Here is a 19,615-nt window from a genome sequence, read left to right as displayed (position 1 = left end):
ATAATACACCCAATTTTGTTTAAATGCAGGTATATTCCTGGTAGTGTTTTGCTGTTGGGCAGCAAAGCATTTACATATTTGATCTTTCTACTAGACTATGAAGAGCTTAGAGATCTGGGACTTTTATCTATCTATCTATCTATCTATCTATCTAGGCATCCCCTGTACAAAGTATAGTGCCTGTCTAGATACTGAGTACATGTTTATAGAATAAATTAATGAATGTGTATTTTATGATTGAAGGCACACATTTTAATAGAAGAAGAAACTGCTTTAATAGAACATATTATTTCTCATCAAAGTACTCTGCCACTCTGCTACTGACTGAGCTTGCTTTTACATGTGAAGGTGCTCCTGTGGTTTTGATGTTATTGCCTTTGGTCAGTTCCCACCATCAGCAGAGCTTATGTCTTTGTTTTGAAGTGACGATGGCTTGTATTCTACCTCCACAGTCCCTCACGATCCTTACCATTCCCAGCATGCACAGCTACATAGCCCACTAGGTGTGAGGATGCTGTTATCCCAATCATACATTACTGGAAAGAAGTCACAGTAGGAAAGCAGATTAGGACACTTTAAAGTGTGGGGAAAGAGAAGCTATGAAAAACTAGAAAGAAAATTGATTTCTAACTACACTTAGCTCTCATACCTGTTTTTACTTCATAGATGATTCAAGGTATAGTAGTTTTCCTCTCTTTCTAGGATTTATTTCTATCTGTAGATTTCCAGAGCCCTCTCAACCTTAATCTTACGGATCCTTCCTATTTTGTGCTTTAGTAACATATTTTTCCAAGTGGAATAAAAAGTGCTAGTGCTATTCGAGGCACTTACCTCATTTTTGTCCCATATAGCAGAGTGGTTAAGAACTCAAGTTTCTGCATCAGAAAGATATGGATTGGAATCCAGGATCACCAACTTCCTGAATATGTGATTTTCATGTCACTTAACCTTTCTCAATCTTAATCTTCTCATCTATAAAATAGGGATATTAATAGTAAATAACCTGTAGAGTTGTGGTGAGAATGAAATGAGATAGCATATAAAAACCTTCCCTGGCACAAAAATCTTCAGCTCAAAAATTATAGCTATTATTAATGTAATTAGCTCATTATTTTTCATTAGCAGAAATTGCATTTATAAATCCAAGGTAGAAGTTGGATACTCTATGCCATGCAATATTTATTATATAATACACTATTATTTTATATATTATTGATATATATTATGAATATTAAAGAACATAAACTAAAATATAACAGTTTATGTTTCAGGATTTGGTCAAACTTGTTATGTCAGTAAAAAAAACTTTGCAAAACTGATTTGTGTATATTATAGCTTGCCTGAAATAAACTTCTAAATGTAGAAAAATAAAATAAACTTCATAATACCGATCACAGTGGGAAGTTTAGTATTGGATTGGATGACTTTCAAGGTTCCCTGCTGTCAGAAAGACAACAGCGGATGTGATAAACAGCAGGACAGACTAAACCAAGTAGGAAAAAAAGCAGAAACTAGACTGGTCCTTGGGAAGGATAAGCATTGTTATCATATCAAGCTGCAGATGACAAAAGGAAGTTCAGTTAAACTGGAAGTGTTGGTGAGAATTATGACAGGTAATTGGTTGGTCTAAGCAGGCAGACAGTAGCTGAGAATTCAAGAAAGAGTTGGAACACAGCAGAGCAACTGGGTGAAATATATAAATAAGATATATTACTGTTGTCAAGGAGGAAGAAATTTTCCTCTACCTTTCTAGGTTCTTCCAGGTGGATGAAGAATTAAACTGACATGAGACAGATTAACAGGAAAAAAACAAACAAAAGTTTAATAACATGTATATATGGGAGAGACCCAGGAAAACAGAAAATTGCCAACATGACCAAAGCCCTCATCTTAAAGACCATCTTCAGCTAAAGACAAAAAATGTTGGGATAGTGGTTTGAGACTTCAGCGGTGAGGAAGGTAATTCACATGGAGATGGAAAAGTAAATGTTTGGTAAACAAATGTTGTCTATGCCATACAGAGACAATGGGACACAGAATGAGCCTTGTCAAGTTTTTCTCCCAACCACATCTAGTCCATATCTTTCGTAGCTCTCTCTGATGATAGCTCTATGCCTGGAAGAGGCTCTTTATCTAAATTCTTTTAGTCAGTTAAGGGGGAGGTAACAAGAAAAACGTCCTGCGTCTTCCATTTTTTAAAAATAATCAGTCTAAATTAATCCTCATGCCAGAGAGATACATTTCAATGTGGCAAATTTTGCTCCCCTACACTATTATTAGTAGCTAATATTAATGAGTTATTTTTATGTCCCAAGGGTGTTTCTGAGTTGCACTTGTTAGCTCATTTAATTCTTAAAACACCCAATATAGTGGATACTATTAATGGGCACTCTTATGAGGAAATGGAGCTAATGTGGATAATGGTGGAACTTGATTCCATACAAAGGTATTATTTGTCACTTCTCTTCAGGTTGCAGTTTCTTTCAGGTATTTTTAATCTCTGACACTGTAATGTTTATGTCTAAAAGATCAATTTGGATCATTTTAATATCTTTTGTGTCTTTCCTTAACATACTTATGTTTTCTCCACACTAGTGAACAAATGGAATATAGTTGTGATAGTTATTTTCATGTTTATGCTTAGTAATTCTATCATTTGTATCATTTCTGGTTCCATTGTGATTGATTTAATGATTTTCTATTTATTAAGGATCCTATTCCTGCTTCTCTGAATGCAGGTGATTTTTGATTGTATGACAGACACTGAAAATTTTACTTTGTTGTGCTGAATATTCATGTACTTAAAAATATTCTTGAACTTTATTCTGGGACATAGATCAATTTTTAATAGATAACCTTTGTAACAGTTTAATCTTCTGAGACTTGTTTTTAAACTTTGTTATGTGGAAACAGATTAGCCTTTAGTCTAGAGCTAATTTTGCCCACTAGTGGATCAGTGCCGTTCTGAGTACTTCACCTGATGCCCCGTGCATTATGCCATTTGTCTCCTCTGACTGGAGGAGACACCAACATGCCTGGTCCAAGGTCCCATGACTGAGTCTACTTGCTCCCTTCAGGTGGTTCTTCCCAGGGCATTAGGTAGCTTCCTCATAGATATACAATGATCAGGACTCAGGTGAAGATTTGGTGTCCGTGGGGAGCTCTCTTTAACTGCAGTTCTCTCTATCTCTGATGCTCTGCCAAAACTCTAGCTTCCTTGGCCTCTGTGAGCCCCCAGTTTTGTGTTTCCAACTCAGGAGAATGCTGGGTTCTGCCTGGCTTCTTCCTCTATACACTGTATCCTGGAAACCTTCTCTAGGCAGTAAGCCACAACAATCTTAGAATTTACTCCTTTTTTTTTTTTTCTCTTTTGGAATCACTGTCCTGTGGTGCCTGCTGTCCAATGTATGAAAACTATTGTTTCTTTTTTTGTAGTTGTTCTTATTTCGTAGTTGTTGGAGGCAAGAGGACAATTCTAATCTATGGTATTTCATCTTGGCCAGAAGCAGAAGTCCCCAAGCATCTTTTTTACAAAGTTCCCTGAAGCTACAGGCTGAGTAAGCACATGATTTGTGTCCCTAAACAAAACACACATAAGTTTAATCAACTGTTTCATGACCACATATCATTCTACCTGGACTCAGTCAACTCCTCAATTTAAGGCCTATTGCCTGCCATATCCCATCTTCATGTACAAATTTATGTATTAGCCATGGCTTTTTCAGTTGAAAGTAAAAGAAATTCTACTCAAACTAGTTAAGGAAAAAAATCCTTTTAGCTTATTTAGCGAAAAGTCCACAGAACAGAAGTAATTTTAGGCATGATAAGATAGGGCATTTCAATGATATTATGAATGTTCTGTGTTTCTAGTTCTTGGAAATTTTCTCTCAAAATTTGACTCTCAAAGGCAGGCAGGATTGCTGTCAGCACTAGAAGACTTACATCGTGGTTGTTAACTACTTCACAACATATATTTTGTGAGTTTAAAACCCCTCAAAGAAAGATGTCTTTTCTGATAGCACTTATGGAAAAACCTTCACGTTGGGATGGATTAGCCAGGTTTGGGCCACATGATCATTTCTGATCCAATCACTCTGTCCTGGGCCAAGAGTTTTTTTCATTGGCCAGGACTAGTCATGTGCTCTCCTGAACCATATGAAATGGGTTATCCACAGGAAAGTGGGGTTCTATTATCAGAAGAAAGAGATGAGTCCCTTTGCAAGATAAGGATGCACATATTAGAGTTAGGGTATAAAACAGGAGCTTCATTTCAGGAATGATGCAGAAACCCAATGCCATATCTAATACACAAAATAGAGAAGATTTATCTCAAGGTGAATGTGTCAGCTGAGCTACTGAATTAATGCCTAAATCCCTTGAACTAAGAACAGATTGGTCAAAGAATCTTGTGTTTGGTGAAGTCTACTAATTGAGGTCAGGTAATCTCATCTATGAAAAGAAGATACTATCAGAGCAAGGATAATACATTTGTACCTTTAATACTGAAAGTCTATAATTCTGTTACAACAAAATATAGAGGTAGTGCTTTCATTAGCAAAATATTCCTGGCAAATAAACTCTCATAGGTGAAATGTTGTTACTGATGTTCAAATTAGAGAAAGACATCACTCCTGAGTGTCTTGCCATACAAGTTTACTAACATCAAATTGTTTAGATTATTAAAAATAATTTTCAACATTAAAATGAGATAGAAATCTTACTGTTAGGAATGGGCTTAATAATTGTATTCCTTGTTATTCAACCAACAGAACTTTCTGATCAAATATAGTTTCTTTCTTTAAAAACTCCAAGAAATTTGTAGTGACTGTTTGATGTATTTGTTAGTAAGAGGATTCTGAGGCTGTTCTTGGACTAAGCTGGAAAGAGTAACTCTTCCACTGTGAACTTTTGTTCCAGTATTAGCTCTTGTGAGTATTAACATGACTTATGTTCTGAATCAAGAAGGAATAACTACATCTGGCCCTGGTTTCAACTGGTTTTCTTGGCCTTGGGTAAATCATACAGTCACCTAAGTTTCTATTTCTACAAAGGAAAAAGGCTTATAACACTTACATATCCCACAGAGATTGACTAATGATTAAATAATACGTTGTTTAGGGATATACACATATATTGTGATACAAAACTATTTTTTTAATCAAGGGGAAAATTAAATTTGTGATAGTAATCATCTTTAGGGAGGGGGGAGTGAGGATAATGACAGAGGGGAGGGCCTCACAGTTAGATGCAAAACTATTAATAATTATATAGTTCTTAAATTGGGTGGAGGGCTTGAGTGTTTATTTCCTTCATAATTTATTACCCTTCATAACTTATGTAAGTAATACAATTACACATACCTTTTAAATGTATCAAGTATTGAATAAAACACAAAATAATAATGAACAAATTACTTTGGAAAAAACACTCCAACACTTTGAATAAAGGGCATTCAGAAGAGCAACAGGATTCCATTCAGTTTCCCAACCCTATATATCTGAATTCTAAATAAGACCCTTTTCAAGTTTAATACATACTAAAGAGGTTGTACAAGGTGTCATGGGAACGGTTGACATAAGCTGACTCTGACTCTCTTGTGGACACGATTTATTTAAAACACAAAATGTACATATGTCTGTATCCTCAAGTATAGGGATATAGAAGCCATAGCAAGCATAGGATTCCTACACTTACTGTTTTTGCTTTCTTACCATTCCATTCTATCTTCTTGGATTTGATTCTTTATCACTCCATTAAGTAGCTCATATCAAGATCACAAACAATTTCCATCTTGCCAAGTTCAATGGTTGGTTCTCTGATTTCATAGCATTTGACCTCTCGGCAGCTCTTACCACAGATGAACACCACTTCTTTCTGGAAATACTCTGTTCTTAAGAGTTTTTCTTCCATCTCAATTGTTGCTATCTCTGAATGTCTTTTGCTGGCCTGGCTTCTTCTCCACTTGATTTCAAAAAGTTGAATGACTTAGGCCTTGTCCTCAGTTCTCTTCTTTTTCTATAGTTTTTCACTAGGTGATCTCAAAATTTGCTGGTTATCCTAAATCTGTCTCTAACTGGGGCCTCTCTCATCAGCTCCAAACTTGTGTATCCAACTGCTAAACTGACATATTCCCTCAGGCATTGGACAACCTCTAAAAGGCCACTCATCCACCAGATTTTCCCCTCAGAAAATCCTACATCCACACTGCCAGCATCTCAGGCCACAAACGTCTCTGATTCACTGTTTTCTTTCACACCTCACAACCTATCCTTTATCAAGTATTGTAAGCTCTATCTGCAAAATACATTCCAAACAGGATCACTTCTCATCAATTCCAGTGAAATAATTGTGGTCTAATCTTCCATCATATCTCACTTGGATCCTGCCTGCCCCACACAGCAGCCAGAGTTAACTTTTTAAAGGATAAATCTGATTATACCAAATCTCTACTGGCTTCCCACTGGAATGACAGTAAATTTCAAGTGCCTAGCCATGGCCAAAAAGGCCTCCCTGCTAGCTCTTAGACCTCATCTCACACCACTCTTCCTCTTTCCCTCAGTCTCCAACCACCATGGCCTTTTCTATACCCCATAAATGCACAAGATTCTATTCCTTCTTGGGGTTTCTGCATTTGCTCTTCTCTTTGTTTGGAATGTCTCCCCACTCTCCATCCCATTCAACACTGTCAAATGGTTTCTTCTTTGCTTTTTCAAGTCTAAACTCAAATGCCAACTCTTTTTTCTTTTTTTTTTGCAATACACGGGCCTCTCACTGTTGTGGCCTCTCCCGTCGCAGAGCACAGGCTCCAGACGCGCAGGCTCAGCGGCCATGGCTCACGGGCCCAGCCGCTCCGCGGCATGTGGGATCTTCCCGGACCAGGGCACGAACCCGTATCCCCTGTATCTGTAGGCAGACTCTCAACCACTGCGCCACCAGGGAAGCCCTCAAATGCCAGCTATTTAGAGAGGACTTCCCTGAGGAGCTTGGGAAAGTAGAACTTCCTCTCTTCCCCACAACCAGTCATTTTCTAAGTCATTGTGCTGTTTAATTTTCTTCATGGCACTTAAAACTATTTGAAGTGATCTTATTTATTTGTTTCCCTATGTGCTTATTTTCTATGTGTCTCCTCATTATTATGTCAACTACATGAACATAAAGACTCTGACTGCCTGTTTTTTTGCCTTATTCCCAGTGAACTGAGTAGTGCCCAGCATATAGTAGGTGATCAATAAATACTTATTGAATCAATTATTGGTTGTTGAATGAATAAATGAGTAACTAGATTAAAGTCACATAGGCCTTGTCTGTTATGCAGACCCAGATTACATTATGTATTATATAACTTGATAAAATAGCCTTAGTGTGATTTTTTTTTAATAAACACAGGGTGCATGCATATTTTTTTTTCACATGGAACAGGTAGGTTACAAATTCTACCAGTCTTAGTCCCATGCACTTTTTTTTTCAAAATTAATACACAGAAATCTTTTGCATTCCTTTACACTAACAATGAAATATCAGAAAGAGAAATCAATGGAACAATCCCATTTACCAATGCATCAAAAAGAATAAAATACCTAGGAATAAACCTACCTAAGGAGGCAAAAGACCTGTACTCAGAAAGCTATAAGATACTGATGAAAGAAATAAAAGATGACATAAACAGATGGAGAGATATACCAAGTTCTTGTATTGGAAGAATCAATATTTTGAAAATGAAAAGGACTATACTACCCAAAGCAGTCTACAGATTCACTTTTGCATGCTCTTTAATCTCACTTTGATGAGATTTCCTACAAGATACTTAAGCCTGAACAAAAAGAAGGAATTCTGCTTCCAGCCAAATTTATCCTGTTTGAAAAAACCGAAAAAAAAAAAAAAGAAGAAGAAATGAAAGAAAAACAATATATAAAAAACAATTTTCAGTTTTCAAGATGTTGAACATCAGGCATTGAAAGTCAGTGATCCCTGAGACAGAAAACAAAAGAGGTCCAGCTTATGACTACCCAGTTTACTGCCCTGAGAATGTCTAGGCTGGGGCATAGGCAGGCAGAATCTGGCAGACTCCCTAAGTAATGCCAGATTACTCCCTAGAAATATTCTGGCTTATCTGTTTAATAACTGGGTTGTGCTGAAGATTTAATGGGAGTAACCTACTTACTAGATAAAGTGTGTCTTTTTCTTCTCTGTTTTTGTAAGAAGGTCCCTGTTTCTGACCTTGGGCAGAGGGGCTGGGTACAGGGAAGGGTGGAATGTTTTATCAATGAGGAAAGTAATACCCCCATACCTAACCCTAGTTAAGCAGGGGTTTATACTTCTAAACTATGGATCCCTCCTGAGAGCAGTTGGGTTGGCATAGTTAGAAAGAGCCGAAGAGTTGAACGTAAAATGATAAAAAGTTTTGCTCTCATGACATTTTTGGACAAATCCTTTTGGTCTGGTTATTCTACCCAAGGCAAATGGGTATTTCTGCAGAGGCTTCTGAGGATCGGGTGGCGAAAGGAGCCAGGGAAATGGAAAAGGAAACAGAAATTTTGTGTTTTCCTAGAGATATAATGTAACATGTATGGACTTGCTCTCCCCAGGAGGGTAGCCTCATGGCAGGAATTTACCAAGCTAATCTAATTTGGCCATGTAATTCTCAGATTTAAACACATCACCTCTCTTCAGACCCTCCAAAGAAACCTAGGATTTACAGCTTTTTCTGTCTGAGGGATTTGGAGTATTTTCTGACCTAAATTCCTGGTCTATAGGAGATTACTTTGACAGTTTATTAAACTTAGGATTTGTGTGTCTAAAAACCCACAAGACTTCAAGGAGCTAACAAATTCTCAGGGGCCTCTTAACTGTGGGGTGCCAAGTGCTTTGCTAACAGAGCCAGCAGATGTACAAATCTTACATTAAAATCCTGTCATAGAAACACATTACAATCCTGTCACAGAAACGCAGGAAAGGACCAGGTGAAATTAAGTGAGACATCAGCTATATATACTTTAATAGATTACAGTGACGGAATCAACAAAAGCATTTTGTCTTTAAATGTTTAGAATTTTGCCTGTGTAGGCATAAAGCAAAGGAGTCTGTCAACGTGGCTTGTCTTCAGAGCTCTAGTAAAGAAATGAAGCCCAGGTGAGTGAGATAGGTATCAAAAGACTTGGGTATCATTTCGTTATTTTTAAAATATATATTTATTTATTTATTTATTGGGCTGTGCCGGGTCTTAGTTGCAGCGTTTAGGATCTTTAGTTGTGGCATGCAGGATCTTTTAGTTGAGGCATGCGGGATCTTATGGTTGCGGCATGCTGGCTCTTAGTTGCAGCATGCAGGATCTATTTCCCTGACCAGGGATGGAACCCGGGCCCCCTGTATCGGGAGCATGGAGTCTTAACCACTGGACCACCAGGGAAGTTCCTATCATTTCATTTTAAAATCTTGTTACTTTAAAAATATTTACTTAGGGCTTCCCTTGATTAAGGGAACAAACTGTAACCCCAAAAGATCTGCAGAAAAAACTGAGATGATGTATGTTTATACACACTGACAAGTTTGCCAAGAGATTAAAACTAGAAAAGAATAAATACCTTTCTCCGAAGCTTTTACTTATGAATGATTTCCATGCAAGCCACATGCCTAGCAGGTATTAAAGAGCAGACTCTGCTCCTGGAGTATTTCAAGTAAAACAAGCTTACTGAAAAAAAAAAAAATCCTTCCTCAGTAAATATTTCTTTTGAAGTATAGTACGTTGGAATAAACAGATGAATTAGCATGCCTTTTAATACCTTAACTTCATAAAATATTTAGACATATATTCTAATCTTGAAAAAGGACCAAAAACTTTAGACATAGTAATATCACAGGCATCTTTTAAAAAATAAAAATATATATATATATATACTTACTTAGGAAGTCAAAGATCAATAATATATGCAGTTGGTTGAAATATCAAAAAGTACCATTAAGCTTAAAATGAAAAATAAGACCCTGACCAACATTCATTTCTTGCTACTCAAATACAATCTTTTGACTTTTTTTAGCTGTTTCTTCTATTCTTTTTTATTTATTTATTTATTTTTTTGCGGTACACGGGCCTCCCACCGCTGTGGCCTCTCCCGTTGCAGAGCACAGGCTCCGGATGCACAGGCCCAGCAGCCACGGCTCACGGGCCCAGCCGCTCCGTGGCACGCGGGATCCTCCCAGACCAGGGCACAAACCCGCGTCCCCTGCATCGGCAGGCGGACTCTCAACCACTGCGCCACCAGGGAAGCCCTGATTCTTTCTTGTTTTCTGCATACATTGTTTTCTTATTTTTTGAGGATTCTAATTACAGGTTTTCTTTTCTCTTCTTTTTTCTTTTTGTTTTCTGCATACTGTTTTCTTTATACAATTTTTTTAAATGTTTTATTTATTTATTTATTTTACTTTAGCGATGTCTTAACTGTCTGGTAATCCATTAGTGTATATTCCTATTTAAGAGTGAAGCATTACAAAATCTGATTAAAAGATTCTAAAAATGTGGGTATTATCTTCTGGCAGGTTTTATCAAACAACCCAATCAAAAAATGGGCAGAAGATCTACATAGACATTTCTCCAAAGACGACATACAAATGACCAGAAAGCACATGAAAAGATGCTCAACATCACTAATTATTAGAGAAATGCAAATCAAAACTACAGTGATATATTGCCTCACACTGGCCAGAATGACCATCATCAAAAAGTCAACAAACAAACAAACAAAAAAGTCAACAAACAATAAATGCTGGTGAGAGTGTGGAGAAAAAGGAATCCTCCTACACTGTTGGTGGGAATGTATAATAAATTGGTACAACCATGATGGAGAACATTATGGAGGTTCCTTAAAAAACTAAAAATAGAACTACCATATGACCCAGCAATCCCACTCCTGGGCATATATCTGGAGAAAAGCATAATTCTAAAAGGTACATGCACCCCAATGTTCATTGCAGCACTATTTACAATAGCCAAGACATTAAAGCAACCTAAATGTCCACTGACAGAGGAATGGATAAAGAAGATGTGGTACATATATACAATGGAATATTACTCAGCCATAAAAAATTGACATAATGCTGTCTGCAGCAACATGGATGGACCTAGAGTTTGTCACACTAAGTGAAGTAAGTCAGACAGAGAAAGACAAATATCATATGATATCACTTATACGTGGAATCTAAAAAAATGATACAAATGTACTTATTTACGAAACAGAAACAGACTCACAGACTTCAAATACAAACTTATGGTTACCAAAAGGGAAAGGTGGGGGGGAGGGATAAATTAGGAGTTTGGGATTAACATAGACACACTACTATATATAAAATAGATAATCAATGAAGACCTACTGTATAGCACAGAGAACTCTATTCAATACTCTGTAATAACCTATATGGAAAAGAATCTGAAAAAGAATGGATGTATGTATATGTATAACTTAAGCACCTTGCTGTACACCTGAAAATAATACAACATTGTAAATCAACTATATTCCAATATAAAATAAAAATTCAACAACAACAACAAAAAAGAAAGTGATGATAAAGTAGTAGAAAGAACAAAGCAAAGGGAAAAAAAAGGAGAAAGCAGAAATGCTGGGTTGATGCAACTCTCATGCTGAAGTTATGAAGGAAGCAAAACAAATTTTGGGTAGAGAATAAAGATAGGTCATCATTTCTTGGATATGTGTTTAGGCCATATTTTGAATACAGACAGGTTTGATTAAGGTTAATTTCTTTTATAAAATGCTTCTGTCATCTACCCAGAAATGGACAGTAAGGAAATTTATAATTATATTTGCTGGTCTATCCAAGGGGCATACATATGAATGATGGCCAACTGGGGAACTGTGAACTAAACCACAATTTATTTGTAATAGAGAAGGGAAATATATTCTTTGAAAGAAAGGGTGCTCTGGAAAGAGTTCTAATTAATTTATAGAGTTAAAAGGCCACTCTGACTCAGCCTCATAATTTGAGTAATAAAACTCTTCTAATGGCTTTACAACGGATTTATAAAATAAATGAGCAAACTTAATCAAGCCACAGTGCTTGGCCAATACAATGTTTCTGTGTCAGCAATTTACTCTATCAATTGAGAGATTTAGTCATGAATTTGGGTGGCTACATGCCTCATGTTCCATGAATATATTAGCTGGACCTTCATAAATGCATTCTCTATAGTAAATTAAGAAGGCATATACTTCAATCAGCAATCAGCTGAAATTTTAAAAATTCTGTTTTTTTAATATTGAATAATTTCTTGAAGTTCCACAGAGATATATATTAAATTATTTTAAAAAGAATCTCTAGGATATTACATTTAAAGGAGTTAATGTTTCACCATTTACTATCATTTCAGTTGACTAGAAGAAATATACAGAACAGTCTATTTATTAGATATTTTATGTATCTGTGGCTTTAACTAGGAAATACAAAGTCAGAACAGGTTATTTATTTATAATTTACATTTAAAAATTATAGATTCAAAAGATAATTTGTTGTTTATGTTCTATAGTTGTTTCCTTGAAGAAATAGACCCAGACTGTGCAAGGCGGCTGTCTACTGTGAAGGAGAGGTAGTAAGGAAACACTCCTGCCCATCAGGCTCCTCTGGGTCTGACTTAATCTATATGCACCTGACATTCATTCAATAAGTAAAAAGTTGGTTATACATTATTATAGGGTCATGGACTTCTTTGAGAATCTGATAGACATCATAGACTTTCCACCTACTATAATGCACATACACACATAGTGTATATATTTTCTGAAGGTCAGCTCTGAAGCCCAGAATCTTTGGATCAGACTAAGTTTTTTCATGTACAAAACCAAGGAATGGATATTTCCTCTAGAATACATGTTGAAACGAACAGGTAAAACAAGACCAAAGAGGACACATAATGTATCGATTTAACTTGGGAAGTCACTTATCTAAAAATTTGAAGAATTTTATTCACAAGAGAATTCCCTTTAATAAAAAGAGCTTAAAAGTAGAAAACAAAAACTACATTTATTAGGTGGTTGGGACATTTTCGTCCATTGAGTCAAGGGAAAATGGGAAGTGGTAGAACCAACCAAGTACCCCTCTTATCTTAGAGGTTTTCAGCTTGTGGGAGTAGAAGACTTGGAGGACAGTGACAAGATTGTGTGGAGATTTGGGGGTTGGGACTTGAGAGTAGGAAAGATTATTTGGTGAAAGTCTGTAATCCATGTGGAAGCTACTGAGAGGGAAGCAAAGGGGAGAGAGAATCTGTTTACTGTGTGCATAAAGAAGGCACTACCTGTAAATTTTATATAACAACTTCAAATAAATTTGTCAATGTTTAATAATGCTAAAAATGCAAATGCTCTACAGCTTAGCATAGCTACTCCTACAGAAACTCTTGTACACATACACAGAGAAATGTTTAGAGCAACATTGTCAACAGCAGCAAAAAAGTGAAAATATAAATGTCCATCAGTATAAGAGTGGATAAATAAGTTGTGAAATGGTCACAAAAAGGAACACTACACACCAGTTAAAATTAGTAAAACAGAGCTATATATATTAACATGACAAAATCTGAAAACATAGTACTGAGCAAAAGAAAGCCACTTAATATTATACATACAAACACACATATTAAGTTTAAAATATGCACAACCATGTCATTAGGGATATTTAAGTATGTAGTAAAAGAACAAAGAGATTCATGGGAACAATCAACACCAAATTCATGAAAGGGGTTACTTCTGGGAGGGAGGGAAGGGTATTCCATCAGTGATGAGTACACAGGTAGCTTCAATTCTATTAGTACTTTTTTCCTAAGATGGGTAGTGGGTACATTTGTGTTTGTCGTGTTAGTCTTTGTTCCTTTATGTATGCATTACTTATTTTGTAAGGAAAATTAAAGGTAAGCAGCACCTATAAGACTGAATGAGAATTAAAATGTAAAAAAAAAGAATTCCTTGATGAAACTTTTACCAGCTTTGTGGAGTAAATTAACATAGGTTCCCATAACATAATTCATAAAAATGTTAGATAAAAGGTATTTTTAAAATTTTGTGAATAATCAAGCTCAAAGTAAAGAAAAGGAAATCTTTACGTGCCAGGCATGAAGATAAAAAAATCAAAGTTGCAGCAGTGAGCAAAGGCTGAAGTCAAACTGGAGCTGTCAGCTGGGATTCTAATACTCTGTCGGAATGGAAGTGGCTTCAGTCCTGAGAACATAGAGAAAATGTAACTGAGACTACTGGATAAAGCTTGGACCTTGGATGAACTGCCCCATTTGTTAAAAGGGGATCAAACTCTGCCCACTGACTGAGGGGAAATAGTGAAGATGTTTCTATTTTTCTAGGACCTCAAGTAGAAAAGAAAAGGCATACATGAGAAATTATAATTCTAAGCTTCCACCACACCCAGACATGGGATATAAATTTGTAATACTTCATGGTTCAGGAACTCACAAGCTGAGAAATACCATAAAATCATATTTAGGATCTTTGAAACCTGTTGGATTTCAGGAGAAACAAGTACAAAACTATTCTGTAAGACACTTTCATGACAAAAGAAACTCCAAAATAATAATAATAACAATAATAATAATTCCTCTGGAAATTAGCTCACAATAAGAAATACACATCACAAAAAAATAAGTTGAGTGAACATCAACAAATGGAACAAACAAGATAACTAGTATCCTGAGAACTGCAGATAATAGAACAATCTAAAAAAATTAAAATAGGATTGTTCAAATTGTGTAAAGAGATTAAAAGAAAAGGAATTGGAACTATCATGAACAAGGATACCATGAAAAAGAAAAGAGATCAAAATTTTTAAAAAGAACTAATTAGGACATCTAGAAATTAAAAGTGTAGCTATACAAATGGAAAACTCAAAACATAGAATAAAATAGCAGATTAGACACAAGTGAAGAGATAATAGCAATTTGGAAATGAAGAACAAGGAAATTGTTCAAATACAGCACAGAGGGAGAAAAATATTAAATGGAAAGTAAGGTAAATAGAGAAGAGAATTTTAAAAGTACAACATATATTGAATATTAAAAATTTTCCTGAAGTGATAAAAAAACATGAATTCTCAAGATTAAAGATACCCACATTGTGAGTTAAATAGAACAAAGTCACTCAAACACACTGTAAAACTATAGAATGTAAAGAGAAAATTAAGCTGAGAGAAAACACAGATTATTTATAAAGAGATGAAAATTTGACAGACAGCAGGTTCTGATCAGCAAAGATGGTAGAAGATGAAACAATATTTTCAAAGTTCTGAGGAGAACTTTCTGTCAGCCTAGAATTCTATACTCAGCTAAACTATCATTCAAGAGAAATAAATACATAGATAGAAAATATATTTCAAGAAGAAAGAAATTAAACTCCAAAAGAAGGAGTGGAATAAAGAAGCAATGGTTAGCAAATACAGTGGTAAGTCTAAAGGATCTTCAACTGGAAATCAATAATAAAAAGAATAATTCAGACTAAAATTACAACAAAATGGAGGGGCAGTTGTCAGTGTGACAGTATTCCAAGGTCCTTGTACTGTTTGGAAGAAAGACAGAGATTTTGAAAGAAAGAAGCAGCAGCAAAGAAAACATGATTAACAGAAAAAATAAGATGGTAGAAATAAGTTCAAATGTATCTGTTAATGTAGTAACTGTATAACATATGTTTAAGAAGCTGGAGTTCCTTATTTAGTTTTAAAGTGTATGCTCTTATAAGAGATATATCTAAGGCAAAATAAAACATGGAAGTTAAAAGTAAGCAGATGGAAAAAGATACATCAAATAAATATCAATAACACATTAAGCAGACTTTAAGATAAAAATTTGGGGGGGGCAAAGAGGGTTATTAGATTTTTTAAAATAATTTTATCTATTTGGTTGTACAATAAAGGTTTACAACGTGATGATTTAATATACATATACATTGTGAAATGATTACCACAAACAAGTTAATTAACAGATTTATCACCTCATATAGTTTCCATTTTGTGTGTGTGTGTATGTGGTGAGAATACTTAAGATCAACAAAAGAAGTTTACTCTTTAATGATAAAAGGAACATTTTCTCAAGTTATAAGATGCCTAAGACTGTATGTATCTAGGAATGCCAGTCCACTTTGGTATAATTTTCACAGATTTAATGAAGATTTAGTATGTTGAATTACTTTTTATTTCCTATTTATTTGAAGGAAACATTGCATCTTGGTTGCTTTTCCTCGGGCTCCTTGATTTATTTGTACTACATTTTAAAAGCTCTTACCCAAGATTTTGGACTTAGGCTGCCCTTTGGATTAAAATCAGTACCAAATCCCAAACCAAAAATAAAATTTCACCATGTCTACTTTAATCACCTTTCATATTCAAGTCTTTAATTTATTTTAATGGATTTTTTGTGTGTACTCTGAGGTAGAGATAAAATTTCTTTTATTTTAAAGTTCATATCCAGTCATCCTGGTACCATTTATAGAATGGTTAATTCTTTCCCTAGTCATCTGCAATACTAACTTTGTCACATCATTTCCAAATATATGTTAGAAGTCTGTTTCTGGGCTCTTCTCTGTTACATTGCCAATTTGCCAATCATTCTTTGGCTTTATAATAAATCTTGAAAAGACAAGTCTTCTACCGGCTCTCTCTCTCCTCATCCACCTTCCTTGGAACACCTGGGTAAGTCTTGGCTTTGGCCTTTCCATAGGAATTTTTACACTTGAAAACTTTCTAGAAAAATCCTTAGGGAAATTTGATTGTAATGCATGGAATCTATACATTAATTAGATACAGTTGGGACTTTAGGATTTGAGCTTTCCTATCCACTAAAGTATCCTCTTTATTTATTTAGATGTTCTTTAATGATTTGCAATAAGGTTTTATAATTTTCTCCATAAAAGTTTTAAACATATTTTATTAGATTAATTCCTAGGTACTTTATGTTTTAAGTACTAATTGCTTAAAGGTCTAATATGTTTAAAAAGACTAAGTCTGTCATACAGAGTGAAGTAAGTCAGAAAGAGAAAAACAATTACTGTATGCTAACACATATATAAGGAATCTTAAAAAAAAAAAAAAAGGTTCTGAAAAACCTAGGGGCAGGACAGGAATAAAGATGCAGAAGTAGAGAATGGACTTGAGGACACGGGAAGCGGGAAGGGTAAGCTGGGATGAAGTGAGAGAGTGGCATGGACATATATACACTACCAAATGTAAAACAGATAGCTAGTGGGAAGCAGCCACATAGCACAGGGAGATCAGCTTGGTGCTTCATGACCACCTAAAGAGGGGGGATAGGGAGGGTGGGAGGGAGACGCAAGAGGGAGGAGATATGGGATATATGTATAGCTGATTCACTTTGTTATAAAGCAGAAACTAACACACCATTGTAAAGCAATTATACTCCAATAAAGACATTTTTAAAAAAAGACTAATTGCTATAAAAATTAATCTCTTCTCATAACGCATGCTTTCTAAAATTTTGGATTTTGGTGGCATACAGAAATACAACTGGACTTCCCTGGTGGCACAGTAAAGAATCCACCTGCCAGTGCACAGGACACGGGTTCGAGCCCTGGTCTGGGAAGATCCCACATGCCGTGGAGCAACTAAGCCCGTGCACCACAGCTACTGAGCCTGCGCTCTAGAGCCTGCGAACCACAACTACTGAAGCCCACGCACCTAGAGCTCCAAAACAAGAGAAGCCACCGAAATGAGAAGCCCGCGCACTGCAACAAAGAGTAGCCCCCGCTTGCCACAACTAGAGAAAGCCTGTGCACGACGAAGACCCAACGCAGCCAAAAATAAATAATAAATTTATTTTTTAAAAAAGAAATATGATTGATTTTATATCCAGTCATTTTGCTATATTCTTATTAATCTGAATAATTTAGGAACTCTTTGTATTTTAATATCATCTGTGAATAAACCAAATTTGGTTTCTTCTTTTCCAGTCCTTATCTTTTAATTTACATTTTTCCCTTTACTTGCTGACTGGGATTAAAAGAAATATAGGTGGGCTAGGATGGGGTATCCCAATGTGCAAGAACCATGTTGAATACAAGTGGTTATAGTAGTTATCTTTTTCTTAATACTGATTTTTCAATGGAAAATTTCTAAAATTTCTCCATTAAGAATGACATTGCAGTAGTTTTTGGTAGATCACCTTTATCAGATAAGGGAGTACAATTTTTTTACATGAATTTTCTAGTATCTGGTTGTACTCTAGTGGGGTAGGCGGTGGGCTTTAGTCATAATGCTTGGACATTCATTTTTTATTACCCAAACACCACACTCACCTAGTTCTTAAGAAATGGGAGTCATTCCTATCAGGGAAAAGGAGGTCAGTGACTGAACTTCTCTTATAATTTGAAGTTTCTGGCCAGCCTCACTACCGGGGACTGGATCCCCTAGATGCTTAGTGGCTGCTGTTTTACTGAGTAATTGCTGCTCAGAATTTTTTGCAAGTAGCATGCCAGGGACTAGAGAATTGGACTTTCTATGGGTAATAGAAATATCAATAAATAATATAATGGTGGAAAATGCTGATGATTGAGAAATACAGCTAAATGAGAGTCTAAACTGCCCAGTCTATGGCAAAATACTTCACTGCTCTAGAGAGAGCGTATGTTAGGGTGGTCATTTACTGGGATTCGTATATCAAATGAGTACCCAAACTTGGAGAAATATTCCACCTAGGTGTTCAGAAAGGAGAAACTATTACATCATATCATCCACCAGGGGGCAATAGTGTGATACTTGGAGCCCTGAAGTTTCTGAATGCCTGTAAGGAAAAGTGGAGTTGGGATCCAAGCAACAGTGGCACTTTGGAGCACAAGTAAGACTGATTTTCCTCTCCTCCGCTTGACATGGGGCTCCCAGGAAACAGCTTCAGCCTTCATCAGGCTGACAGTGGGTCAAGATGGGTCACAGTGGGATCATGAATTTCCTTACCACTCATTACTAGGCATCTTTCAAACCCTTGTATGGTTGGAACAGATTCATTAATCACTCTTAGGCTGCCCAGAACTTTGGAGGTGGGAAACAGTCCCAAGTCTGTCTCAGTTGTGAAAAGAAACATGACCTACAACTGTAAGGAAACAACCAAATCACTTTCTAGACAGGGCTTGTAGGGCCCCAGGATTGTAGCCTCATGACTGCTTCCTGGGAAGATCCCTTCCTCCCAACTCCAAAGTTTGTGAGTAGGGTGGGTGTACCTGAGAAGAATCCTGAAAGAATTCAAGAAACTTAAAGAAAAAGGAGAGGAGCACAAACAGGTACACTGAACTTCCCTTTCTGAAAAGAACCACAACTTAACTGGGACACAGTATTTAATTCACTAGATCTTAGGCTGGTTCTCTGTTAATCCCTACACTAGGTGTAATGCAGGACACACCTGTAGATGGGGTAGGATGTAGCACCCCAATGTACAGAAACAGAAGCACCACAAGCATTTTGTTTCTTTTTCAACTGTGTTGTGGGTATGAGATCAAAGGGTCTGTTCATATCCTTGCTAGAATCCTAAAATGTAAATCTGAAGGCATTTAACATACTCATTCTTTAAAACATGTCAATTACTTTAGCATTTCAACATTAATTTTGTGTTCTA

The sequence above is a fragment of the Neophocaena asiaeorientalis genome, unplaced genomic scaffold (assembly GCF_003031525.2).
Source record: "Neophocaena asiaeorientalis asiaeorientalis breed wild unplaced genomic scaffold, Neophocaena_asiaeorientalis_V1.1 scaffold113, whole genome shotgun sequence".
Taxonomy (NCBI): Eukaryota; Metazoa; Chordata; class Mammalia; order Artiodactyla; family Phocoenidae; genus Neophocaena; species Neophocaena asiaeorientalis.
This window is presented reverse-complemented; position numbering follows the sequence as displayed.